Source organism: Periophthalmus magnuspinnatus, chromosome 9 (assembly GCF_009829125.3).
Source record: "Periophthalmus magnuspinnatus isolate fPerMag1 chromosome 9, fPerMag1.2.pri, whole genome shotgun sequence".
Taxonomy (NCBI): domain Eukaryota; kingdom Metazoa; phylum Chordata; class Actinopteri; order Gobiiformes; family Gobiidae; genus Periophthalmus; species Periophthalmus magnuspinnatus.
Window position 1 is genome coordinate 35978414 of NC_047134.1, and position 27938 is coordinate 36006351.

Here is a 27938-nt window from a genome sequence, read left to right on the forward strand (position 1 = left end):
CGGATAAGAGGAAGAAAATGGATGGATGGATTTTAGCTAAAAGACAAAGAAGATAAAAACTGGATTTCACTACGGCGTTGACCTGTTGATCAAGTTTAAAATCAGAGTCCACAATGACGCCAAGGTTGGTGGCTGTGGGCTTAGTGCACTGACTCAGGGGTCCCAGGTCTAAAGAGGAGCTCGCACCGACACTGGGCCCAAACACTATCACCTCACTTTTATTTTCATTGAGATTTAAGACATTTTGAGCCAACCAAACCTTGACGTCATTAAGGGACTCTAGTAGGAGTGTCAGGGGGCTGCTGCTGTTCCTTTTTATGGGCATGTAAACTTGGGTGTCATCTGTACAGGTGGTAAGACATGCCATGTTTTTTAAGCAGCTGCCCCAGAGTAAAAGGTACAGCGTGAATAGAACCGGCCCAAGAATAGAACCCTGGGGAACTCCACAGTGCAACGGGGTAAAAGAAGAGGTGGAGTCCCCCAGCCTGGCACTGAAGGAACGCCCAGACAAATAGGATTTAAACCAGTCTAGGGCCATCCCCCTGACACCCACACAATTTTCCAATTGATCTAAAAGAGTTGCATGATCAACTGTGTCAAAAGCAGCAGTCAAGTCTAAAAGCACTAAAATGGCAGAATCATTCATTAAAAACATGTCATTAAAAACCTTTAAAAGTGCAGACTCTGTGCTATGAAAACATTTATATCCTGACTGCAAGCTGTCTAAAATGCTGTTTATATCCAAAAATGTTTGTAGCTGAGCCGAGACCGTTTTCTCTAAGATTTTTGACATAAAAGGAAGTTTAGATATAGGCCTATAATTTGAGAGAACTGAACTATCGAGATTTGCCTTTTTAATAAGAGGCTCAACTACAGCCTGTTTGCAAAACATAGGAACTTTGAGACCAGACGACTGTTCACAATCACAGTTACATCTGGACCGATTGCCAGACCTAAAGAGCCGTGAAGGGGACACTGTCAGAGGGACAGGATGAGGGTTTTAAATTCTTCAGTAGTGAGAAGTTAAAGCGACACAGGTGTAAATTGGCCAAAAACAGCTATGCACTTATGTGCTACTGGTGGAATAAAGGACGTGACAGTGATACTGGCCCTAATGGTGGAAACTTTATCACAAAAGAACTTTAAGAAATGGTTCCAAACAGCTGCTGGAGCAGAGTGGAGGATTTGGTGGGATTTAAAATAGACACAATTGTTTTAAAAAGAATTCTTGGTTTGTCTCAATGATTTGAAATAAGATTTTCTCTTTCTTTCTTTGTTTATTTCTTTCTCTCTTTTTTCTCTCTCTTTCTTTCTTTCTTTCTCTCTTTCTTTCGTTGTTTATTTCTTTCTCTCTTTCTCTTTCTCTTTCTCCGGACTAAAGCGCGACTGAACCAGGACTAAACCAGGACTAAACCAGGGCAAAACCAGGACTAAACCAGGACTAAACCAGGACTAAACCAGGACTAAACCAGGACTAAACCAGGACTAAACCAGGGCAAAACCAGGACTAAACCAGGACTAAACCGGGGCAAAACCAGGACTAAACCAGGACTAAACCAGGGCAAAACCAGGACTGAACCAGGACGGAACCAGGACTAAACCAGTTCGACGCTCACAATGTGTGGCCACATAGTTTTTATTTAATGTAATTTTGTAAATGAGTATTAATGGTGGTTTTATTTTGAGAAATGGACAATTGTAATTCTGATTTTCACCACTTGGTGGCAGCACAGCGAGACGGTTTGCGGGAGGTCAGGCTTCTACTTCCTGTTAGCGGCAGAAGCAGCGAGTCAAGACAACACGAACTTAATGTCTCCTATCACTTTGTTTATTTCAGGTTGGTACAGTTTCACCAAGCACGAACATTGACTCATATGAAGTCCTAATGATATAACTTTTGTTGTAAGATTTGCTAGTCTAAGATAGACGTTTACTATTTGATGTATTTTATTTAGATGTGATTAGCTCTTTATGCTAACCCCGCGCTAGCGCTTAGCCTAGACCTTGATATTTCTCCGTTGGCTCCACGTGCGTCATGTAAAATTGTCCTCTCACATTTTGATTGTTTATAAGATAATGTTAATTACAGTTAAACGTTGTATATTATTGTAAGAACAGTTGTCAAGGTTTAATATAGAAAAGATACTAAAATATAAAGGTGATGTCATGACATTCTGCTGATTTAAGTTATGACATAATTGTGAATTGGAAACTAAAGTAAGACTAAGGAAATTAACACTAAACATTTATCGTACAGTTTATTAAGCAATGTATTTACACATGTAAATGTAAAATGAGATGTGAAATGTAATTTGAAATTACAATGTGCTTATGTAAAAATAAAGTTAGCAGCAGTAGCAGCGAGACAAGACAACACGAAATTAATGTCTCCGTCTCACTTTGACGAACCCAGGACTAAACATGTTGAATCAGTGTTTGAGTTTTGTGCAGTTAAAACCTGGAACATTCTTCCTGAAGATGTGACTCAGACCTCGACTTTGACCATGTTTAAATCCAGACTCAAACGGTTCTGTTTATCTGCTGTGACTGAAAGGGTTTTTATTCTGCCTCTTCTCTTTGAATGTTCCTTTTATGATGATTATTTATGTTTTGATTTGTTGTGTTGTGATTTTAATGTCTGTCTTATTCTGTAAAGCTCTTTGAATGACCTTGTGCATGAACTGTGCTGTACAAATACGTCCTTAACCTGTTACTTCTCTTATAATGTCCCAGGTGCATCTGTGGCCTCCTGAAGAAGAAGCTTCAGATCCTGGTCACTCACCAGCTCCACTATCTGAAGGCAGCTGATCAGATCGTCGTCCTTAAAAAGGTTTGATTATATAACTGTTACTACACTCTCTACTGTTCTGTGTTTACTGAGCCTGAACAGATGAAACTAAACTCAAACAAACACCCGCTGTGTCGGTTTAAGTGTTTTAAAGCTCCTGTATCACACAAAACTGACTTTTGTAGCTTTAAGTCGTGTTATAATCTCGTTAGTGCATCAAAAACAGACCTCTTTCTTTTCACACACATTCACTAATGGGTTGTTTTGATTTTAGCTATTTGTTTGTCACATGTGCAAACTTTTGGAAACTTGTGCATGTTATAAACTCATTTGACTCTTCCACTGACTCATAGTGACAATAGAGAAAGACGATTTAGCGAAAGAGAAAGTCCTACGTTTTGGAGCACTGCTCTCTCCTCTGGCTGGAAGCACGTTGTCATCGAGAGTGGGCACAAACACGTCCTCCTGATTTGAAGGAATTTGTGAGGACATTTCCTCATTTTTCTCATTCAAAACATACTTTGATTTGTTTAATTGGTATGACCGCAGAGGACAGTTTCCATAGCTTGAAAACCATGAATAAGCATTTCCCTGACACAATATGACAGGAAAAGGTTTTTGAACAACAGTGACAGACCCTGGCTCGCCTGCGCAGACAGACCGGGGTTCGCCTGCGCAGACAGAGGCAGGAGGAGACATGTCGCTGACACTAAGTTGATCCAAATTGCCCCGTTCATACAGAAGGTCTAGCTTAGTATGAAAACGACCTCAGACTTTGATTGTCTCGACCCGACTGACTCTGTGTCTGCTGCAGTTGTTTCTCATGATTCTCGGGGTCGTTTCCGTGGCGGCGTTGGTCATACCGCCGATCCTCGTCCCGGTGGCCGTTCTGTTCCTGGTCTTCGTCTACGTCCGGCGTTACTTCCTGCGAACGTCCAGAAACATCAAGCGGCTCGAAGCTGCAAGTGAGATCTGTGTATTTACCTAAACATGTTGATCTGCACTAAACTGGACACTTAATAACACCGGTCACTTTAATAAGCCACTTTGCACTGTTGTTCTGATGCTGCTGTTGTACATATTTTCTCCCTTTAATTATTTCATTTGATTTTTTTAAGCATATCTTTTTAACTTTGTGCATGCCCTTATTTGTATTTGTATTTATTCAGTGTGTTTATGTTGCACCTTTTCACCAAATCAAGTTCCTAGTTTGTGAACTGTGTTCACAGACTATGGCAATAAAAGTCTTCTGATTCTGATTCTGATCTGATTCTGATTAGTGAGCGAATCTACCTCCATTAGACTCTGATTAAATCTCGTTCCTTTTAATCTGTCTCAGCTCGTAGCCCCGTCTTCTCACACCTCTTCTCTTCACGGGCTCTGGACAATCCGAGCTTTTGGTGCCACGGAGAAGTTCCAGACCATTTTCGACGCTCATCAGGACTTACACTCAGGTATTTAACGCGGCCGTCGCTGTGTTTGGACGTCCACATTCAAACCTGACACATTAGAGTGATGTTAATCCTCTGAGCAGCGTCCTGGTTCTTGTTCCTCACCACGTCTCGTTGGTTTTCTGTTGGTTGGCTCTGTGCCATTTTTGTGACTGCCACCACTTTTGGATGTTTGATCCTGAGAGACAGTGTGTTTGGACCGTGTTTATGTCATTTTTTGTGATTAAACTGTAACGTGTTTATGATTGTTATTTTTCATTTTGTTCATTGTCAATATTGATCTGAAATAGCTTAATAATAGTAGATTAAAAAAAACTTATTTAAATGTTTTTTTTTCCCAGACCAAGGTTTAGTTAATGTTTCCCTCCCAAACACTAGGTGGCTCTGTGGGCTTTATGTGCCAGTGCCTGTCTATAAAGGAGCCGAAAAGTAACAGGTGCTGCTTGACTGAGGTAGTTTCTCACCGTGTCCTGTGGAATTATGTTTTCAAACCTGACAGTTTGGGCTGCTCACTAGCGCCTCAGAGTGGTCACATGATGTTGCTGTGATGTGATTGGTCAGCTGATTTAAACAAGGTTTTGGCACTGCCTTCCTACCAGTGGAGGCAGGACGACAAAGCAAGTTTATTTGTATAAAGCAATTGGTACACAAAGTAATCCAAAGCACTTTACAGGATAAGAAGAAAGAAAATCACAGCGCCACCTGCAGTCTGACTTCTTCAGGACATTATCTTGAAGAAGTCGGACAGAGGGAAGTCCTATCTATCAGATAGGTACCAGTTTGTTAGTATAAACCAGAGCACCTCTCCCTGTTCTAAAGTAGCCTGTGGAGTTCCACAAGGATCTGTGCTTGGTCCAATCCTATTTACTCTGTATATGTTGCCATTGGGGAACATTATCAGAAAACATGGCATTAATTTTCACTGCTACGCTGATGACACTCAGCTGTACTTATCAATGAAACCAAATCAGACTGATCAAATAGATAAACTCAGTGCCTGTGTGAAGGACATCAAAACCTGGATGACCTTGAATTACCTGCTCTTAAATCCTGAAAAAACAGAGGTCATTGTCGTTGGTCCCAAAGGTCAAAGAGATTCTCTGTCAGACCAGATATTCTCACTCGACAATGTGAGTATAGCTTCTAGCCCTACTGTAAAAAATCTTGGAGTCCTATTTGATCAAAATCTCTCATTCACAGCCCATATAAACCTAGCTTGTAAAACCGCATACTTTCACCTGCGAAATATAACTAAAATTAGAAATATTTTACCTAAAAACGATGCTGAAAAACTCATCCATGCATTTGTTACTTCCAGACTTGATTACTGTAATTCCCTGCTCGCCGCCTGCCCCAAAAGTACTATAAAGTACTATAAAGTACTATAAAGTACTATAAAGTACTATAAAGTACTATAAGGAGCCTCCAGTTGGTCCAAAATGCAGCAGCCAGAGTCCTAACAGGAACTAAAAGAAGAGACCACATCAGTCCTGTACTAAAATATCTGCACTGGCTTCCTGTCGAGCTTAGAATCAAATTCAAAGTCCTCCTCCTGACATACAAAGCCCTAAACGGTATGGCCCCATCCTATCTGCAAGATGCTATTGTCCCGTACCAGCCAAACAGAGCACTCCGCTCTCAGAATGCAGGACTATTAGTGGTTCCTAGAGTGTCCAAAAGTACAGTGGGAGGGAGAGCATTCAGTTACCAAGCTCCTGTGCTATGGAATCAACTCCCTGCTGATGTTAAACAGGCCCCACAGTCTCTGTATTTAAGACCAGGCTTAAAACCTTCCTCTTCGGTATAGACCAGGTTACATAGTGAGGGAGTTAGGGACAAACCCGGGATAAGACAGGCTGCAGTAGGAGTAACTAGCTGGGGGAAGTATGGCAACCTGAGCACTATCCTCTGCTTTTTCCTATTTTCTCATGGGCAATGCTATTCACATGTTGTCCCCTGTCCCACTCCCCCTGTGGAGTGTATCTCTGTCAGATGCCCCGATGACAGCTGGACCCTCTCCTCCTCCTCGTCTGGCCGATTTTTCCTGTTGTTTGATTTTCTTGTTTGTTTTTGTGTGTTGTGTTTTTGTGTGTTGTTTGTTTTTGTGTGTTGTTGTGTTTTTGTGTGTTGTTGTGTTTTTTGTGTGTTGTTTGTTTTTGTGTGTTGTTGTGTTTTTGTGTGTATATCTCGGTGGCTGAGTGGCTCATGTCTCACAGCAGAAGGTTTGGTTGATCCCCGGGTCGCCCAGGCCTTTCTGTGTGGAGTTTTTCATGTTTCTCCCCGTGTCTGGATGGGTTTCCTCCGGGTACTCCGGTTTCCCCCATCAACCAAAACATGAACGCCCTTCGAGACAACTGTTGTTGTGATTTTGGGCGTTACAAAAATAAATGAATTGAATTGAATTGGGTTAAAGAGGCAATAGAAATAAAGAAACATGCTCACAGAACTTTAATCTCTTACTCTCTCACACCTGGGATACTCTCCTCAAGAAGTTAGACTGCAGAGGGCGCTGTCGTCCTGCTGTCAGTCAGAAAACGGCACCAAAACCTGTTTAAATCAGCTGACCAAACATCGTAGCAACATCACATGACCACTCTGAGGCGCTAGTGAGCAGTCCAGACTGTCAGGGATGAAAATGCACTATGGCTGTGTGTGAATGTCTCCACCAGCCCCTGACCCCTCACTCACTCCACAGCCTCAGTCTTTAGTAAACTTTATAGAGCCTCAGAGAGACTCGGACACGCAGCTCACTACACTCAGGTCATGTGACTCAGGTCATGTGACTCTGGGTCTGGGTGGGAAAAAAGTCTAAAGCCTCATCTCTGATAAAACTTGATTTCTGTCATAATGATCAGATTAGACTGACACACAAACAGTTATGGACTAATAATAATCATTCACGTTTTTGTCAAGCTGGATCACACACAAACAGGCTAACGGCTAACGCTAGCAACTTTACACCGTAAGTTTGAGTGTTTTATTCATAATCAGATCCACAGTGAGACAAACCAGAGCTTCATCTGCTTCATTCAGTCGTGTTGTGTCCAGTTAAAGACGTGTCTCTGTCCCCTGTTGTTGTTCTGACTCCCAGTGCATTGTGGTCTATATTGACGGGTTTAGTGACGACTGATGCCCACTACTTTTCTAGGTACATTGTGTGAAATTCTTAATGCACTACATTTTCCTCTGTTAGCCATTTGAAAAGCACTAAAAATGGCTCCTAAATAGTGCCCCCTGTAGGAAAGAGAGTGGACACAGCCTAAACCTTGGTCTGGAAAAAGAATCTGTTAAATAAAATACACAAACAGAAAACCAGATGAACCTTATTAGACGATAACGATCAACTTCCTGTTCAAAAGTGCAGCTGATTCTGCTCCTGCCTCCGCCATTTGATTTACTGTGTTTTTTGAAAAAATATCTGCACATTTTAACCTTCTTGTTTGACCCGGTGTCTCATTTTTAACCAAATTACCAGAAAGTAGAGGAATGTGGTCGGGGCTGAGGGAGACGTGTCCTCAGTAAATTAAAATTAATCAAACGCAGAATTACTTTAGGATTAGTCAAACGCAGAAATCACTCAAAATACAACATTATGTGCATGAAGAGGTAATTATATTAACAGTTAAAGCCTCATAAAGGATATTTGGGAACATTTTTTCTTTTTACAATCCTGTTTCTGCCACAAGATGGTGCTAGAGCGTCTGTTGTTCCTGTGTTTCTGTTACAAATGTCAGACAGGATGAGCTCACATCTGTTTGTGGTTGTTCCAGGGCTGAATGCCGGTTCAGTGGGATTGGCCCTGAGCTACGCTGTCACTCTGATGGGCGTGTTCCAGTGGGGGGCGTGTTCCAGCGGGGCGTGTTCCAGCGGGGCGTGTTCCAGCGGGGCGTGAGGCAGAGCGCGGAGGTGGACAACATGGTAACTGTTCAAGTCAGCCGCTAACAATGATCAGGAAAGAGAGTGAAAGAGTAAAGACGAGTGTAGAAATATGAGTCTGTGGATACAACGGAGATACTGATGGATTATTTTATTTAATTTTATTTAATGCAAAACACAAACACATAGTGACCATACATATACAATAATGACAAGTGGTTAAAAGATATACCAGACATACCAGGACATACATGGTTTGTGGATGTAACAGCTATTTACAGTTGTATGTGACAAGTGTGTGTGTGCGTGTGTGTGTGTGCGCGCGCGTGTGCACGTGACATTTCCGTGATTTTGGAGGGTTAAGGTGAACACGGGAGAGGACAGTGCTCGTACTAGTCATAAGTGAAAAAGGAAGGTATAAAGAATATACCGTAAACTTCGGACTATAAGCCGTGACTTTTTTTCCACGCTTTGAACCCTGCGGCCGATACAGCAGTGCGGCTTATTTATGGAATTTTACTGGATAACGGCCCCTGGGGGGCGCTCTCTAGCTGTAAACGTAAAAGTGAGACAGACGTGAGGAAAGATTCTGCTCTGAAGAATGCACTAGTTTTGATTTTGAACGATCATTTTGCGCATCATGAAATGGATATGATGCAGTTTTTAAGATAAAGAAGGAAACAGATCAGAGGTCGTGACCTTTAACACACAAAGAGCCATTTGGACCCACTTTCCACGGAAAATAAAACACTGGGAGCCACAAATACTTTTTGACATCTAAAATGAAGATAACACTGTATAATAATAATAATAATGTAACAGAATAATGTAGGTTTTATTTTCACGGACCTTCTACACGTGGCAGATAAATACGGCAAAAATAAGTTAAGTGCATAAAAAAATACAACTCACCAAACGCTGCATCAGTGTGAGCTCTGCGCTGATTATGTGATTATGTCTACTCTGCTCCGCAGTTTCTTTTTAAAAAAAACAAAACTCTAAAGGCGTATCATTTAATCCCAGGTGCTTATTCTCCATGTGCCAAAGCAGTTTTGAAGGTTTCAATTGCCTCATTTGCTTTCCCACATATTACGCAGAGACTCTGCGCGTGAGACTCACCTGCAGAGACAAACCCAGATTTTAAGTAGGTATTGTCTGTTAAATTTAGCTTTCTTTTCTTGGAGGTCGTAGTCTCCTCTTCTGGCTCCTCAGTTGTCCTTTTCCCCTTTGTTAAAAGCTCTCCAAAGACTTTTGTTTTGGCTCATTTTCACTCGCTTGTGGCTCTACTTTTGAGCGACATGTCTGATTATACGTGATACGTCATCGCGGAGACAAGAGCAGATAATAAACTTGCTACTACATCAAATAGATTTCTGTGGCGATTTCCAGCAGGATTTTCATGATAAATCTATGGACGAGCTTATTAGTGTGTCATTAGGGGACGGGCCAAAGCTGCTCCTGACCCCTGTGCACACAGCGTCTGAAAACCAGGGCTCTTTACACAGGACTGTGAGCTGTGGTGTGTCTGTGTGTGTGTCTGTGTGTGTGTCTGTGTGTCTGTGTGTGTGTCAGTGTCTGTGTGTGTGTCAGTGTCTGTGAGACGTGTTTGTTTTGAACATTGTTCCGCGAATGTGATGCTTATTTTGAGCAACGAAACATAAGAAAATATAATTTTATTTTAAGATCATAATAATCTTCCAATTTAAACTACAACAAAAAAGAGCTAACACAAATAAAATACACTTCAATTAAATACTTAAAATGTATTTTCCCAAACCACGCAGAGCCGCAGTATAAGGCTGAAAGAGCCACATGTGGCTCCGGAGCCGCGGGGGCCGACCCCTGAAATAAGAGCCACAGCACGAGAGCTCGACATCAATGAATCCAACTTGGTCAATGTAAAAAGACAAAGTTTTCAGAGGAAATAAAAGCAGATTTTCCGTGTTGGTGCAGCTTTATTTCCTAAACCTGCAGGTGTGTTCATCCCGTGTTGTTGTCGTGTCGGTGCCAATTTTCAGGCACAGTTTAAAAAAAAAGTCTTTATAAAAATATCTCATGTTACAATATGAAAACCTGCGGCTTATATTCAGGTGCGGCTTATATATGGACAAAATTGATTTTCTTTTCAAATTTAGCTGGTGTGGCTCATATTGAGGTGCGCTCTGTAGTCCGAAATTTACGGTAGATGGGAAGAAAAGAAAAGTTTTTTAGGTTATTTTTAAGGTTATTTTTCACATAACTAAAATTAAATTAAAAATGTCTATCAGAGGAGCAGATGAACCTCATTGGAGCGAGGTCAACCATAGACTGTTTATGTAAATGGACATAGCTAACCAGCTAGCTGCTGCGTTCTAAACAGGAAGTGATCATGTGCGCACTTCCTGCTCCATCAACTCTGGCTCCAATTCACTTTCTGTTGTTCACTTTCTTTTTTTTTTTTCATTGAGGGGTTTTTGTTTGTTATTGTTATTATTATTTTGAATTTTTTTTTTTTAGTTTATTTACTTTTGTTATTTTTTAAACTGTCCTCTCTCTGTATCTGCTGCTGTCAGACTCGTCATTTGGTATTAAATGTTTGTATTAACTCGCTCTACATGATCCTGAGGGTTTTATTTGGCTGTTGTGTCTGTAATAAAAGACGTTTGACTGGAGCTGAACTCTGTGGGTGACGTCTCACTCACTCTGTGGTATCAACAGTGAAGAAACAAAATACATGTTTAATAAGGAATTAATCTGGATCTAATTATTTACAGCTACAGCATTTAAGTTTTCAGCTAAAAATTAGTAACCAAAATGAAACACAGGCTTTTGGTGTGTTTGTCTTTAATGCACTGAAAAAATGTAGAAAATGGCTTGCATCTCCACAAACCTGACTCTTATTTCCATGAAACGCTGTTCCTTTGTCTATAACATTCCACAGTTTGGCATAAAATTCATCTGTCTCTAAGGAAAATGATCCGAAGTACTGTTTTTATTTTCTATTTCTATGGAAAACACACCGGCGCCATCTCCAAAAAAGTTCATATTGTAGCGTTTAAAATGTCTCATTGTCTGACCATTTCTTAATAATGTACCATAATCTCTTATTTGTAGATGACCTCGGTGGAGAGGGTGGTGGAGTACACTGAGCTGGAGAGTGAAGCACCATGGGAAACAAGACGCCTCCTCCTGATTGGCCGAGCAAAGGCCTGGTGACCTTTGATGGCGTCAGTTTCTCCTACAGCGTGAAGGTCCCATGGTTCTACACAAACTCAAAGCCGCGTTTCGACCTCGGGAGAAGGTGAGTGTTTTTTGAAGAGGTCGAGACTTTCCACAGTGGCCTCTAGGGAGCGCTGTAACACATTCTGTTCTTCAGGTCGGGATCGTAGGGAGGACCGGGGCTGGGAAGAGCGCTCTGGTGTCTGCGCTGTTTCGTCTTTTGGAGCCAAAGGGAAAGATTTACATCGACGGAGTCCTGACGTCAGAGCTGCACCACCTGCGACAGAAGACGTCCATCATTCCTCAGGTAAAACTCAGGATCCCACACGTCCTGGAAAACCTGGAAAACAATTGCCCATTGTCCAGACATAGAAAACACATGGAATATTACTAAAAAGGGTCAAATGTCCTGGAAATGTATGTATTTTGTCCTAGAAAATGGCTCCCCCTTTGACAGATACTTGTTAGTGACATCGTAGTAAAAATAACATAATTTAGGATTATTAAAACTCACTAAAATGTAGAAAATTATACTTCATTTGTGCAAAATTTCTTGGGGGACGACAGCCAAACCCCTATATTCTTCCTATAGTTTTAGAAGTGCAACCATAGGCACAGTATCATAAGGAAAAAAGCACGGTTAACACGAAAAACAAATAATTTAATGAATATTTTTGGTGAGATATAATGTAAACGAGTAAATAGAACACGTGAACAGAACTAAACAGAAGAAAGTGTAAGACTTAGAGCAGTTAGACTTTATCTTTAACAGAAAAAAAGCAGGTCATGTTTTTATAGATTCCATGATGATATAATTGGAAAAGGGAAAGTGAAGTGTGGGAAACCTGCTCAAGTTTAAATCTTTAAATGTTTCTATTTGTGATCACAGGACCCGGTTCTGTTCACTGGGACCATGAGGAAGAACCTGGACCTTTAACCAACACTCAGACGAACAGACGGCACTGGAGGAGGTCAGTCTTATATGTGTGTATTATAATCTATGAACTCGTTTTTGACACTTTTAACTTCATTATAACCTCTGATGCAGACAGGACTTAAGGATGTGTTGTTCCTGGTGGTGAAATAGCTCAGTTTTCAGAATAGTTTTAATTTCGGAAAAAGGAGACAGTGTCAGTAAAGCACAGTCGACCATTTGAACTGACACAGTCTACAGCTCTACTTAGTCACAGTTTAGAGGCAAAAGTATTACAGTCTGCCCCTCAAAGTACACGAGGCTGAATAAAGTCAATACAAAAAGTAAACTGTTACAACCAGAGGTGGAATGTACCAGACCATTATTTACACAAAATACTGTACTTAAGTATCGTATCTACAGATACCTAAACTTTATACATCAGCAAATAATATAGTGTGTACTTTTCAGTATATGTACTTTCTACTCCACTACATTTTTGAACTGGACTGAAAAGCAAAAGTATTTGTTTTATAGTTTGAGATCTGCTGAAAAGTCTGAGGATTTATTTTTAACATGTTCAGAATTTGAGAAAACAAAAATGTAAAAAAAAAAAAAAACAAATGGAAAAAACTGATTCAGTTGTTTCTACTGGACAAAATACAACACATCTTTATCCATATGTGCAGATTTTGAGTTTTTATGAAGCTTTAAATGCAGTGAAATACTTTTACTTTTTACTCTTTAAACGAGTACTTTAATATTTTTAGATAAGTATATTTTTTTCACGTGATACTTAAGTAAAAATACAAATACTGGAGCAAAAAATACTTGCATAACAAAATGGAGTACTTCTTCCTACTTAGATTTTACATAACACTTCCTAATTTTCCTGTGGCCTTGGCTCTGCTCAGTTGTCGTCTTTAGATCCTACTGAACCTGTTGACTCTTTACACACGACGCTCCGACTCTGACGCTCCTCAGGCTCAGAGTCGAGTTTTCAGACTAGAATGTGACGTCACATTTCCAGATCAGGGACGAGAGCCAGTTTCCCTTAATTACACTGCACTTTGCCATGAAACATCCATAAAGTAAACACAAATGTTGAACCTGATCATTTTTATTAGTGACTAGACCAAAGAAATCTGCTGTTTCTTTGTGCATTCTCTTCTTCTCATGTCGTGTGCTGTGGTTGTGCAGTTGAAGACCGTGGGGGAGGAGCTTCCTGGTCGTCTGGAGACCATCCTGGCCGAGTCTGGCTCTAACTTCAGTGTGGGGGCAGAGGCGGCTCGTGTGTTTGGCTCGAGCTGTTCTCAGGAAGAACCGTATCCTGGTCATCGACGAGGCCACGGCCAACGTGGACCCGAGGTACCAGCACGCTGCGGGCACGCACGCACACACACACACACACACACCTGCCCCCCGCTGTACTCACACACGACTGACATTGAGCATTTGTCCAAAAAAAGACCTTACAATTTAATTACAAAAGTATTATTAGGAAGCAGAAGGTTTCATTTATGTGAGGTTCAAATCATTTACTGGCATTAAGGTCGGATTTATTTCTGAACTGAACTTGTTTCAAATGGTAAATGTCGGTACCTTGGGGCTTATCTGAAACCACTGGAACTGATTTAATAAAAATGTGATACCGCTCTGTGGTGATGTGACAGTAAGTGATGTCATCTTACAATTTATCATGACAGCACCAGGATGATTGTATTACCAGCTCTCCTGATGCATTATGCAAGAGCTAAAAACAAAGGGAACTACATAGACCAGGGGTGTCCAAACTTTTTTCACCGAGGGCCACATACTGAAACATATTTGAAGCGGAGGTCCACAGACGAGTGTCTAAACAGGGAGTCAAATGGTGGATTTAACACAGTTTTGACAGAGATATTTTACCTTTAATGAGACTTGGAAGATTATTTTTATCTCTGTGTCACAACCAACGTGATGTTATTCAGATTATAGAGGGAGAATGACTTCAATCTGTACAAAAAACACATCTTGATCAATTGGGCCCATTTAGGAGGAGGCATGAGGGCCAACAAAAATTGGTCTGAGGGCCGTAGTTTGCACATCCCTGACATAGACCATGATCCTTTGCTCCTTCAAAGTGGTACAATTTAGTAAAAAATCATATAAATGTCAAAAATGTGAGATGTATTCCTTGAAGCTCAAAACAACTTGGTTCCGCTTCAGCCAAATGAAAGTCTGATGAGTGTTTGTTCTGTAGGATGGATGAGCTGATCCAGCAGACCATTAGAGAAAAGTTTAAAGAACGCACCGTCCTCACCATCGCACATCGGCTAAACACCGTCATCGACAGCGACTGCATCCTGGTGAGTGGCACCTGAGTCGGGGGGAGCGTCCTGGACCTTTAACCCAGAGAGAGTGAGCCTGTCCTGGGTTAGACAGTTCATGATGGTCCCCTGGTGGTAAACCTCCAGGGAGAGCCGAGTCTTAAACCAGTTCAAAATGAACTTCAAATATCAAGTAGATTAAATCTCTAAGGACAGTACTTGCAATTTGGTTCATTCCTTAAACTCAGTAGAAACTATAGAACGAAGGATTTGACACTTTGGAACATTTTATTGGGTTTCAAAATATTCTCATCTACACTGAAATGTGGAATGAACAGTTCAGGAAATCCAACTCAAAACATTTTTGTAAAGGACACACATTCATTAAATACAAAAGTAAAAAATACAGTGTTGGCTTCACAGTGGCTCCTTAAAGATGGGACCTTTTACTGACTGAAAAGCAGCTCACACTGTTTGTCTGGGTCCACATGGCTCAGTGAATCACCTGGAAAAAAAAACATGTTAATGGTTTTGTGTTTGCAGGAGTTGGACGACTCAGCGCGTACGATGAGCCCTACACTCTGCTACAGGACCACGACAGCGTCTTCTACAAAATGGTGCGGCAGACGGGCGTTACTAGAAGCAGCTAAACGGGTGAGTGAGCCACGGACTGCACCTAACGCATGTCCAGGGTCGTTCCTGGACAAGTGTCGCTGGTCCTAAAGCCTCACACACACTGTAAGGATTAGAAATATAGAGTAAAATGTCTGTGTAATCCCTGAGTCGTCCAGGTCTGAGCCGTAGCAAAAGATGAAGTTCAATCTGTCATCTGGACAAAACTGGCTTTGGCTGCTCATCCAAGACACTTCTTCAGTTGTGGTCAGATTACTGCTGGACACTGCCTTATAGCTCCTCCCTTCAGACTGTTAACTTCAAACACCTATTGTTTACAGTTTGTTTGTTGGCTAGGGCTGCACAACAGACCTAATGTGTGGACTGTAAACAATAAGTGTGTTAGTTTCAGTGTAGTTACTCCTCTCTTTGGACAGATTATTTGCGATGGATCAGACCTGGGGAGATGACACAAAGGGGCTGCAGTGTAACACCCGTAGTTTAACATGAACAGTATTATTGTTGGTTTGGACCATTTACTTCAGGGGCGAACTCCTGATCTCACCATTTTTAGAGATGAATGTGTTGAGATTTAATGGTGTAAACGATGGAGGAGGACTATCGGACGGCTTCAAAGAAATTCTGGCAAACCCTGCGATGCCTCAGGAGGGGGAGGCAGTGCTTCACCAACACTGTTAAAAGTGCAGGTGGAGAGCCATTTCAAACGGACACGCAGAGACAGAAGACGGGAGCCTGTGTGCAGGTGCTGCCCCCATGAAACTCGACTTGTTCCGTTCATAAGTTTGTATTGCACAGCCACTAGTGCTAAAAATCTATTTTTACAAAAAAATGAATGCAGTACTTACAAAGAGATGTGTCATTACTCGAGCTAAAGCACTACCAGGTCAAAGTTCACGTGACCTTTGACTCACCTGTCTGGCCGACTCGAGCTGCTGCACCATCGTAAAGAAGATGGTGTTGAGGCGGTGGGCGAACGTGACGACTGTACAGACTTTAAACTTCTGTCGGACTGTTTTTTTGGATCAGCTCATCCGTCCTGGAAAAAACAAACTGGCATGTTAATGTTCAATTAAGGGATAAAAGTCAAACTTCAAAGCCTCGTTTCTAGAAGACAATTGACAAATGAGATTAGGCACAGTGTGTTTCTAATGGGTCAGGGAGAGTTCAAACCTCTTAGCTCCAGGTGTTGTCATCGAGCATGTTTAATAATTATATCAAATAGACTCTAGGGAACTTTTCCAGTGGGCCACTGTACCACAGACCTATTATTTTGCATCTATGGAGTGCACCACCAGAAAAGTTTCATAGAGTATCTTTAATATTCATCCACTGGCACAAACATGTTCTGTGTCATGTGTGGATGGGTGTACGGTGTGTGCTGGTACCTCGGGGTTCTTCCTGTGAACAGCTCGAGCCAAACACAGGAGCCGCCTCTGCCCCACACAGAAGTTAGAGCCGGACTTGGCCAGGATGGTCTTCACCTGCACAACCACAGCAACAAACACTCAAAGACAAACCATCTTTAGGTAAGTATTGTGTTAATTTTATCATCATTAAGATTTTAAAAGGCGCAGAACAGAGGCTGAAGAGCTGTTTAAATCGAACATATCCACCTTTGTAGTTTAAACTTCAGAGACATTACAAATTTGTCTTAAAATGTCTAACTCTTAAATGGCTCTGATGACGATGGGTTGTAGATCAGACGGAGGAGAAAACACGTTCTTTAAAGATAAAGGACTCAGGGACTACAGACAGAAACTAGCTTTGGCTATAATCTGGTGCAAAGCATCTATTAATGTTTTTTTGCACACTGTCCCTTCAAATAAACTAAAGGAAAATCGCCCATTTTGCCTAGCCTCTGCTTTACTGACAGGCTCATATTTTAGGAATGGTCTGTATAACCCATTTACTCTGCACAATTCCACACTTTTCTACAAATGCAAAAAACAAGCATTGATTTAAATTGTATTATTGTTGAAAAAGTTAAACTTCAAAACTTCCCCGTCCAGTAATGAGTATTTGTCCTAATGTTTCACATTTAATGTTTTAAAAGCCACTGTACTTTTGAACTTTGGTGACTTGTTCCAGGTTAAGTGCAGAACCCAAATCATTCTAAACATTTGGGAAATCCTTTGACAACTGCATGAAAGCACCAACTCAGATCAGAACCAAAACATTGAGAAATTGCATAGTTCTATTTCGTATTTGCTCTGATTCTTTCTGAAGTGTTAATAAAAAGTCACTATTTAAGTTTTAAATGTTGGCCTTGTGAGATGTGGGAGTGTTAAAGTGGACAAACCTGAAGAGGTTTCTAACCGTCAGCGGCTCAGGGACAAACAGGTCGCCGAGCATAACTTTGGGCGTGAGGCATTTTAACACACGTCAAAACCGTCAAAAATTAAGTTAACGTGATAATATGCTAACACCACGCCCTCTATTTCCAAGCCTATCCCAGCAACTCCATCTGTCTTCACCCGTCCCTCTACGTGTCTCGTTCATCTTTCAGCCCCAAAACTCACCTCTTCCAAAGCGTTCCACAAGTCCACATCAGCATGTTGACAGAACGGGTCCAGATTCTTCCTCACAGTGTCACTAAACAGCACTGGATCCTGGAAACAAGTCCATTAAACGACTAAATTAGAATAAACCCCATAGTTGTTCATTTGTCTGATGGAGCAAACGTCAAACCTGAGGAATGATGGACATCTTCTGTTGCAGGTGGTGCAGGCCGAGCTCTGATGTCAGGACTCCATCGATGTAAATCTTTGGCTCCGAAAGACGGAACAGAGCAGACACCAGAGAGCTCTTTCCAGCCCCGGTCCTCCCCACGATCCCGACCTGAAGAATACGTTTAAGACGATTAGGAATATTTAAAAGCTAGAATTTGTATATTTAATTTATACTACAAAAAGTAAACATTCTTTTATAGCCACTGATAAGAATACTGAAAAAAAAGATGAATTCACCTGATTTGGCCCCGCCCACTTTTGCCTCTAAACGTTTCTAAACCGCGTCTTTGTGGTAGCTCTTCCAGTTAAGTGAGAATCCCATTCATTTAAGAAACATTTTGCCGCTAAAATCTGACAGAGTAGTGATGATTCATGCAAAACGTTCTATGTTCCTGTGACCAACAAATCAACACTGCCCCCTTTCTGTGGGAGGATTTAAAACACCTCTGTCCCGATTAAACGTATTTACTGTCAAAATCAGCCTCGTTTAAAATAATACAACCCTAACGACGATGGCGGCGCCCACAGTAACCTCCAGAATAAGGCGAATATCCAAATTAAAACGTATTTTGTTACATTTTCTGGTGCATGCTCCAATCATAGTACTGTTCTGAAGACTCATAATACAACCTCTGTGTAAAAGTATTCCATTACAGTGAAAAAACATGACATTTTTATTTTTGTTGCACTGTTTGTTCTGTGTAAATAGAGAAGGAAAAAATACACACGAACACAAACAAGCTGCGTTTTGTTTGCTCTCACTAATACTGTGCAGTTCAAAGCCAAAATTACTTGAAGTACCACCATGTATTCCTTTTAATTTAGTAAAGAAACTGCACCACAATAGTTACTCAGAATAGTGATGAAAATCTAACAAACATTTAAAACTACTCCAAATCCATCCATCCATCCATCCATCCATTTTCTTCCGCTTATCCGGGGCCGGGTCGCGGGGGCAGCAGTCTAAGCAGGGACTCCCAGACTTCCCTCACCCCGGACACGTCCTCCAGCTCCTCCGGTGGGACCCCAAGCCGTTCCCAGGCCAGTCGAGAGACATAGTCCCTCCAGCGTGTCCTGGGTCTTCCCCGGGGCCTCCTCCCGGTGGGACATGCCCAGAACACCTCCCTAGGGAGGCGTCCAGGAGGCATCCTGAGCAGATGCCCGAGCCACCTCAGCTGGTTCCTCTCAACGTGTAGGAGCAGCGGCTCTACTCCGAGCTCCTCCCGTGTGACCGAGCTCCTCACCCTATCCCTAAGGGTGCGCCCGGCCACTCTGCGGAGGAAGCCCATTTCAGCCGCTTGTATCCGCGATCTTGTCCTTTCGGTCATTACCCAAAGCTCATGACCATAGGTGAGGGTAGGAACGTAGATTGACCGGTAAATCGAGAGCTTCGCCTTCCGGCTCAGCTCCTTCTTTACCACAACGGACCGATACAGCGACCGCATCACTGCAGACGCTGCACCGATCCGCCTGTCAATCTCCCGCTCCATCCTTCCCTCACTCGTGAACAAGACCCCGAGATACTTGAACTCCTCCACTTGGGGCAGAGACTCACCACCCACCCGGAGAGAGCAAACCACCTTTTTTCCGGTCGAGAACCATGGCCTCGGATTTGGAGGAGCTGATTCTCATCCCAGCCGCTTCACACTCGGCTGCAAACCGCCCCAGTGCCTGCTGCAGGTCCTGGCTCGAAGAAGCCATCAGGACAACATCATCTGCAAACAGCAGAGATGAAATCCTGTGGTTCCCAAACCAGACCCCCTCCGGCCCCTGGCTGCGCCTAGAAATTCTGTCCATAAATATAATGAACAGAACCGGTGACAAAGGGCAGCCCTGGCGGAGTCCAACATGCACTGGGAACAGGTCTGACTTACTGCCGGCAATGCGAACACAGCTCCTGCTCCGGTCATACAGGGACCGGACAGCCCTTAGCAAAGAGCCCCGGACCCCATACTCCCAGAGCACCCCCCAAAGGACACCACGAGGGACACGGTCGAATGCCTTCTCCAGATCCACAAAACACATGTGGACTGGTTGGGCAAACTCCCATGAGCCCTCGAGGACCCGATGGAGAGTATAGAGCTGGTCCAGTGTTCCACGACCAGGACGAAAACCACACTGCTCCTCCTGAATCCGAGGTTCGACTATCGGTCGGATTCTCCTCTCCAGTACCCTGGAATAGACCTTACCGGGAAGGCTGAGGAGTGTGATTCCCCTGTAATTGGAACACACCCTCCGGTCCCCCTTCTTATACAGAGGGACCACCACCCCGGTCTGCCATTCCACAGGTACTGTCCCCGACCGCCACGCGATGTTGCAGAGACGTGTCAGCCAAGACAGTCCCACAACATCCAGAGACTTGAGGTACTCAGGACGGATCTCGTCCACCCCCGGAGCCTTGCCACCGAGGAGCTTGCCAACCACCTCAGTGACTTCAGCCAGGGTGATGGACGAGTCCGCCTCTGGGTCCCCAGTTTCTGCTTCCTCCTCGGAAGACGTGACAGTGGGATTGAGGAGATCCTCAAAGTATTCCTTCCACCGCCCGACAACATCCCCAGTCGAAGTCAGCAGCTCTCCACCCGCACTGTAAACAGTGTTGGTGAAGCACTGCTTCCCCCTCCTGAGGCGTCGGACGGTTTGCCAGAATCTCTTTGAGGCCGTCCGATAGTCCTCCTCCATGGCCTCCCCGAACTCCTCCCAACCCCGAGTTTTTGCCTCTGTGACTGCCCGAGCCGCGGCACGCTTGGCCCGCCGGTACTCATCAGCTGCCTCAGGAGTCCCACGAGCCAACAAGGCTCGATAGGACTCCTTCTTCAGCTTGACGGCATCCCTTACTTCCGGTGTCCACCACCGGGTTCGGGGATTGCCGCCGCGACAAGCACCACAGACCTTACGACCACAGCTACGAGCAGCCGCATCGACAATAGAGGTGGAGAACATGGCCCACTCGGAGTCCATGTCTCCAACCTCCCCCGGGATCAGGGAGAAGCTCTCCCGGAGGTGGGAGTTGAAGACCCCCCTGACAGAGGGCTCCGCCAGACGTTCCCAGCAGACCCTCACAATGCGCTTGGGCCTGCCAGGTCTGTCGGGCTTCCTCCTCCGCCAGCGGATCCAACTCACCACCAGGTGGTGATCAGTTGACAGCTCAGCCCCTCTCTTCACCCGAGTGTCCAAGACACGCGGTCGGAGGTCAGATGACACGACAACAAAGTCGATCATCGACCTCCGACCTAGAGTGTCCTGGCGCCACGTGCACCGATGGACACCCTTGTGCTCGAACATGGTGTTTGTTATGGACAAGCTGTGACTAGCACAGAAGTCCAATAACAAAACACCGCTCGGGTTCAGATCGGGGAGGCCGTTCCTCCCAATCACGCCCCTCCAAGTGTCACTGTCATTACCCACATGGGCGTTGAAGTCCCCCAGGAGAACAACGGAGTCCCCGGTTGGTGCACTGTCTAGTACCCCTCCCAGGGACTCCAAGAAGGCCGGGTACTCTGCACTGCTGTTTGGCCCGTAGGCCGACACAACAGTGAGAGACCTGTCCCCGACCCGAAGGCGCAGACCCTCTCGTTCACCGGAGTGAACCCCAACACGCAGCGGCTGAGCTGTGGGGCAATGAGCAAGCCCACACCAGCTCGCCGCCGCTCCCCGCGGGCAACGCCAGAGAAATGGAGAGTCCAACCCCTCTCAAGAAGTTGGGTTCCAGAGCCCAAGCTGTGCGTGGAGGTGAGGCCGACTATATCTAGCCGGTAACGCTCAACCTCCCGCACAAGCTCAGGCTCCTTCCCCCCCAGCGAGGTGACATTCCATGTCCCCAGAGCTAGTCTCCATGTCCGGAGATCCGGTCGTCGAGGTCCCCACCTTCGACTGCTGCCCGGATCTCTCCGCACCCGCCCCTCATGGCTCCTCCCGCAGGTGGTGGGTCCACGGGAGGACGGCCCCACGTCGTTTCTTCGGGCTGGGCCCGACCGGGCCCCGTGGGGAAAGGCCCGGCCACCAGGCGCTCGCTGCCGAGCACCCACCCCAGGCCTGGCTCCAGGGTGGGGCCCCGGTAACGCCAGTCCGGGCGACGTAACTGGCCTCGTTGTTACTCTATTCATGATGGGCTTCTGAACCGCTCTTAGTCAGACCCGTCTCCGAGGACCTGTTTGCCATGGGTGACCCTACCAGGGGCATGAAGCCCCCGACAACATAGCTCCCAGGATCATTCGGGTGCTCAAACCCCTCCACCACGTTAAGGTGGCGGTTCGGGGAGGGGAAAACTACTCCAAATATCACTGAGAAACAAAACTGTCTATTTATAGTTTCTGCTTTCTAATACGACTGTTTGTAATTACGTTGCCGCTGTGACACACGAGTTTGTCACTCCGACCTCACCTTTTCCCCGGGCTCCAGGCTGACGCTCAGGTCTTTCAGGACGAGGGGCCCATCGTCGCCGTAGCTGAAGTTCGCTTCGGCCAATCGGGAGGCGGCTTCTTGTCGGTTTCCCACGGCGCCTCACTCTCCAGCTCCGTGTGCTCCACCACTCTCTCCACAGACGTCATCTGGCAGCACAAAGGGTTCTTTTTGTAAGTCGCTGCTGAAATGTCTTTCTTAAAATAAACTTTACGTGAGAGTTGAGGTCAGACCATGTTCTCCACTTCTGCACTTTGTCTAACCGTACATGGCACAGGTCAGCACCAGGCCCACCTCTCCAGCGTGCAGACCTAACATCAACAAGAAGAACGACAACGCTTTTAAAATGTTATTGCTTTTCCTGGAATGTTCCACAGTTTGGTGGTAAACTGAATAAATGCAAAGAAGATTAAAGGTCCTACATCAAACAAAATTGTGACTTTAATCCATGCTCTAATGCTGTTACTGCCTCAAAAACAGACCTGGAGTTTTGTTTTCTTTCACACATATTAGTCTGTTACATCTCCAAAGCTCAAAATGCTCTGTTCCACCTTGTGATGTCATCAAGTGGGAGTTTATTTCAACTTTTGGATTATTTCCTGGAATTGCTAATCTCTACTGAACTAAATGATTCCAGAAATGAAGGTGTGTGGAGTTTAAAACACAGTGGAGCACTTCCTGTATCACCACATGATGACATCACAAGGTGGAACAGAGTGTTTTCAGTTTGAAAGAAGAACTCAGCCTAAATGTGCAGGCTTGTTTGTGTGTTAACCACTTAGCTAATTGTACGTGTATTTCTGCGTCACCCACACAAACAATCTACACATCAAATGAAAACTACGGCTCTCATCTTTCTGAATATGTAAACCATTTACACCTCGAATCACCACAGTGCTGACAGGAAAGACGTTTTTACAGAGAAGTCAGAAATGTGAATCTGGACTTCACTTACCATTGAGCGCTCTGGTTCTGTCAAACATCAACATATTCACACAAAATTGGTCTCATTCGTTCCGTCCAGAGAATATAATCCAGTCAAGAAATTATGTCCACAAAGGAAGTTAGAGCCTCCATGTCCAATCTGCTGCAGGAAAGTGAAATCTGTTCCGTCACTTCTCTGCATTTCTTTTGTCAGTTTCAGGCATAATAAACTTCTGAAAGCGCCAACTTTGTTCCTCAGCGCAAAACAAACTTGTTAGTTTGTGATTGACACCAAAGTTGGCCAATAAGGTGGGGGCTGTGGGTTACTGGAGCCGTAAACAGACTCACTGGCCTCGAGACGTTTAATATTCCGCGATGTCTGGAGGTAGAAATGCCTTAAATACAAAAACAGTAGAAGAAGCAGCAGGACTGGAATAAGGATGAGCGGGATGACGCCGATGACTCCAGCGTTCTGTAAAAACAACTAAAACACAGGTTAAGATGCAAATACAACAAATGAGATGGTCACCACTCAAAATATCATCTTTTGGAAATCTTAAAAGCACAAAAACATTTTCAAAACTTTGTGTAGGACAATAATAAAGCTGTTTATTTATAGGCCTGTACATGTTTGAGCTAAGGGTCAAATTCTATTCATTTCTATGGCTCTTCTTTCTGCCGTTCTATATTAAATGCCAGGGAGAAGACGTGGCTTTCAGTCTAGTCTTAAACTGTGTAAAATACTGAGGATCTGACAGGCAGAGGGCGCTGTTCCATAGTCTGGGCACTGCTGCTAATAATGAACAAATGTATGAATTTATGAGATGGAAACATGGATCTATTCAAACAACTGGAGGGTCCTGCTGCTCAGAGCTGTCTCGGACTAGTGGTCACTTAAAGGTACTACAACGGAAAAAAAACATCCTGCCCAGAAAGTATTATTCTCCTAGAGCAAAATGAAATCACAAACTGCTCGTGTTCGACTGACGGGCTGACAGGGCTCCTACAGCTTCACAAAGGTCCAATTTTACGGCTATTTATTACCATTTCCAGATCAACTTTTTCTTGGCTCAAAATTCGTCTGTTGACTTAAATTTTTAATCTTTAGCTTCGGCTATGCTCTGTGTCCGCTCTGGCTACGCTCAAGGTCTGATTGGTTAGACCGGTCACATGGTACGACATGAACGAGTCTGTGAGCGATGTGAACGAGCCGCAGGTTTAGAAGCTCCTGGAAGCACAAACATTATAATTAGTAATTGATTTATTATTCCTTGGCCTTCGTGGCCGCTCTACTCCGCTTGTGTCGCTCAAAATCTCACAGGGTGGCGGCTTTGGTGGCTTCTGATGGTGTGATTTTTACCTATCGTCTAAAATAAACTTAACAATGCATTTTCGTAAAAGTTTAAACGTACCTGATAAAAATCCACAAACGTTATAGGCAACGAGTCCATTTGGCCGATGTCTTTGGAAAATCGATTCAGAATTCCACCTACAGAAGAGAAAAAAACACTATTAATCCGTATCTGTTAAAGCGATAAGTGTGTGGTTTGCTTCTCAGAATAAATGAACAAACCAATGGGGTTGATGTAAAGAAAAAGTCGCACGGGTGAGCGGAGGACGGCGCTGAACATGTCGTTATGGAGACTCTGGGAGGATCGGACCAGGCCGTGGAAGATCACTAAACTCCTGGCGTATCCAAAGACGACAGCAGTGGCGGTCAAACCTGGAAAGGAAACACATTTTTTAGGAGACATTCAGTTTATATAGACAACTTTATATTTATGTATAAACTAAGTAGAGCTGGAACCTGAGTAAACGCCGAAGTAGAAGCTCAGATTTTCTTGGAGCGAGGACGTTTCATTGTGGAGATTTCTAATTATTTCAGTTGTGTTGTTGGGGACTTGTCCATTTGACCTGTAGAAACACAAAACATGAACCTAAACATTTTATAATAAATTAAAAACGTGCCTCATGTAACGTTTGTGATGATCTGCTTATATCCAAAGAGAAAAACAAGAGACTGTATAAAGAAGTGACTAAGTGTGACGTCACCCACAGCGTCAGTCAAACCTGTTGCTAACCTGGAGCGACGACGCCTGATTTGTCTGTTATTAATGTTCATATCTTAAGTTAGAAACGCAATAGTGAAATAAAAACCCCGGGATCATGTAGAGGGTTAATACGAACATTTAAGACCAAAATGAGTCTGAAGCAGCAGAGACAGAGAGAGGACACAGTTTTTACACAGAGTGTGAATTGGCGCCAGAGTCAATGGAGCAGGAAGTGCGCACATGATCACTTTGTATTTGGAACGTGGCGGTCTGATTATTACAGTGAGCCTCATGTAAATTAGTGATCTACATCAGGGGTGTCAAACACATTTCACCATCAGAAAAAAAAGGACCAGGCGTAAATACTAACTACATTTTAACTTGTTAATTAACCATTTCTGTATTTATTACTTTGTTCTCGACGCGCTTTTTTACCAATAAAGACTCAAAACAGGTATTAGACTTAGATTTACTCTGATCAGAGGGAAGGAGCACAGAAGAAACTACACATGCTTCCATGAGATCTCTGCTTTCTTCACCGTCTCCTTCTCAGACCAGGCTTTTTGTTAACAGCTTGACATTCCAACAATTTCCTCATCTGTCATCAGACCAACATCCCGGACCCCTCTCCACATTCACACGGCCTTTCTGTTATTTTAGGTTACTCATCTGTTGACCATTCAACTTTTCAACTTAGTTCAATTACTTTACAACTTGATTAAACAAACTTGTAATTTCCCAATCACACCTGGTTAGTCTGTAACACAATATAAACACACAATTCATTAATGATAAAAATAAAAGCATGATTTCATTCACAATTACATATGTATTTGCCTAGATGTAAAAATATGGCCGTGTATGTATGGCCACATCTCCTGATAAAATGACATTTTAAGACCATCGTACCTTTTAATTTAACCTGTCGAGGGCCACATAAAATGATGTGGAGGGCCACATTTGGTCCACGGGCCTTGAGTTTGATACATGTGACCTACGTGTTATTGGTTTGTCTGGGTATTTAATATTAAACAATAACATCTCCATGGCGCACGCTCCAGCAGAAAAGTTACACATTGCACTTTTAACATGACTATATATTTACACAACACACTCACCAGTACATGAGCCACCAGTCCTGCAGGATGTACGCCGCCTGAGGACACACAGACACTGAGACTCACACACTGCAGTTGTGTAATATCAGCCTCACCTCAGCTACGACACTGAGCAGGACGATGGAGAGATAAAAGTCTTCTGATTCTGGTTAACATGTGTGAAGCTCTGTCTCTGTCCCACAGGAAACTCGTCGTTCTGTCAAAGTGTAAAAGCTCATCATCTTATGGGTGTGAAACAAAAGCTTTGTCATTTTGGTATAAATTGAGTTCAGATCCTCGGGAGAAAGGGAAGTCTGTATCTGCTGTAAGAAACAAACCTTTTTTCTGTGTTTCAAAACACACCAGGCTTCGCAAATGGATTACTTTTCATCTAGAATTGTAATTTTTCCACAACATGCATTTATGGGACGACGACAACAAACTGACTCAATAAACCACTTGTTTTAACTTTGATAAGAACTTTTAATACAAGATCTCATCACTGTGTACATCTAAAAACAGAATAGAGCGAAGAGAGGGAAAGAGAAAGGACAGAAAAGACGGGGCGAAAAAGAGAAAGGAGGACAGAAGGGGAAGAGGTCAAAACTGGACGCACTAGAACTGAAATGGGGAAAAGGGAGAGAAGATGAGTGAAGGACAGGAGGGAGGAGAGGGGGAGAGATGGGGAAGAGAAGGGAGAGATGGGGAAGAGAAGAGGTGAAGGAGAACTTTTAATTCAAAATCTCATGGTTGTCTCTATCTAAAAACTGGCCGTACAAAAAATTTGCAGAACTTTTAACAATGTGGAGATAAACATTTAGAATCAACCTGCTCCTGTTTTTAATGTTTTAAATGGACCTGTTTAGGAATCTGGTTTGTTTGGTTGTTTCACTGATATATTTTTTCTGTATTTTGAACAGGGCGCTCATGAAAGTCACGTGTCAAACTCAAGGCCTGCGGGCGAAATGTGGCCCACCATGTCATTTTATGTGGCCCACGACAAGGTAAATTTAAAAGTATGACTCTCTTAAAATATCACTTTTATCAGGAGATACACAGCAATTTTTTCATATCTATACAAATTCATATGCAGTATTTTTAACAGAAGGTTAATTAACAAGATAAAAACAATGTTATTTATTTTACATTATATTTGGTTTATACTGTCTTACATTTACATCTGGCCCTTTGAGAGCAACCATTTTGCTAATGTGGCCCTCTGTGAAAATAAGTCTGACACACCCTTGGTCTCAATGCTCTCATTTGAGCACTTTAATAAAAAGAAACAGACAACTCAATTGTGCAGCTCCCGGACAAACATGACCCAAAACACCTTTTAAAAAGCACTTACCGGGAGCTCGTGGGCGTCTACGCCAGATCTACGGGTAGACGGGGTGATCATCCGAAGATAAGTTCATAGGGTGGGAATCCTGTGTACAATTGTACTCATGTACAAGAGGTTTCACATATTCTCGCCATTTACTTTTCTACTTGTGCTCAAGGGTGCCCAACATGTTTAACAAGGTCCGCTTAGATTGCTCCACTGGGTTACCTCGTGGATGATAAGGAGT

General features: G+C 43.4%; 2 pseudogenes; one reads left to right on the forward strand and one right to left on the reverse strand.

The window, feature by feature from the left end:
• The first annotated feature begins 113 nt into the window (after positions 1 to 113).
• Positions 114 to 15185, forward strand: LOC117376234 (ATP-binding cassette subfamily C member 4-like; annotated as a pseudogene).
• A 77-nt stretch (positions 15186 to 15262) lies between these two features.
• LOC117376235 (ATP-binding cassette sub-family C member 4-like) lies at positions 15263 to 27769 on the reverse strand (annotated as a pseudogene).
• Between the last annotated feature and the right edge of the window lie 169 nt (positions 27770 to 27938).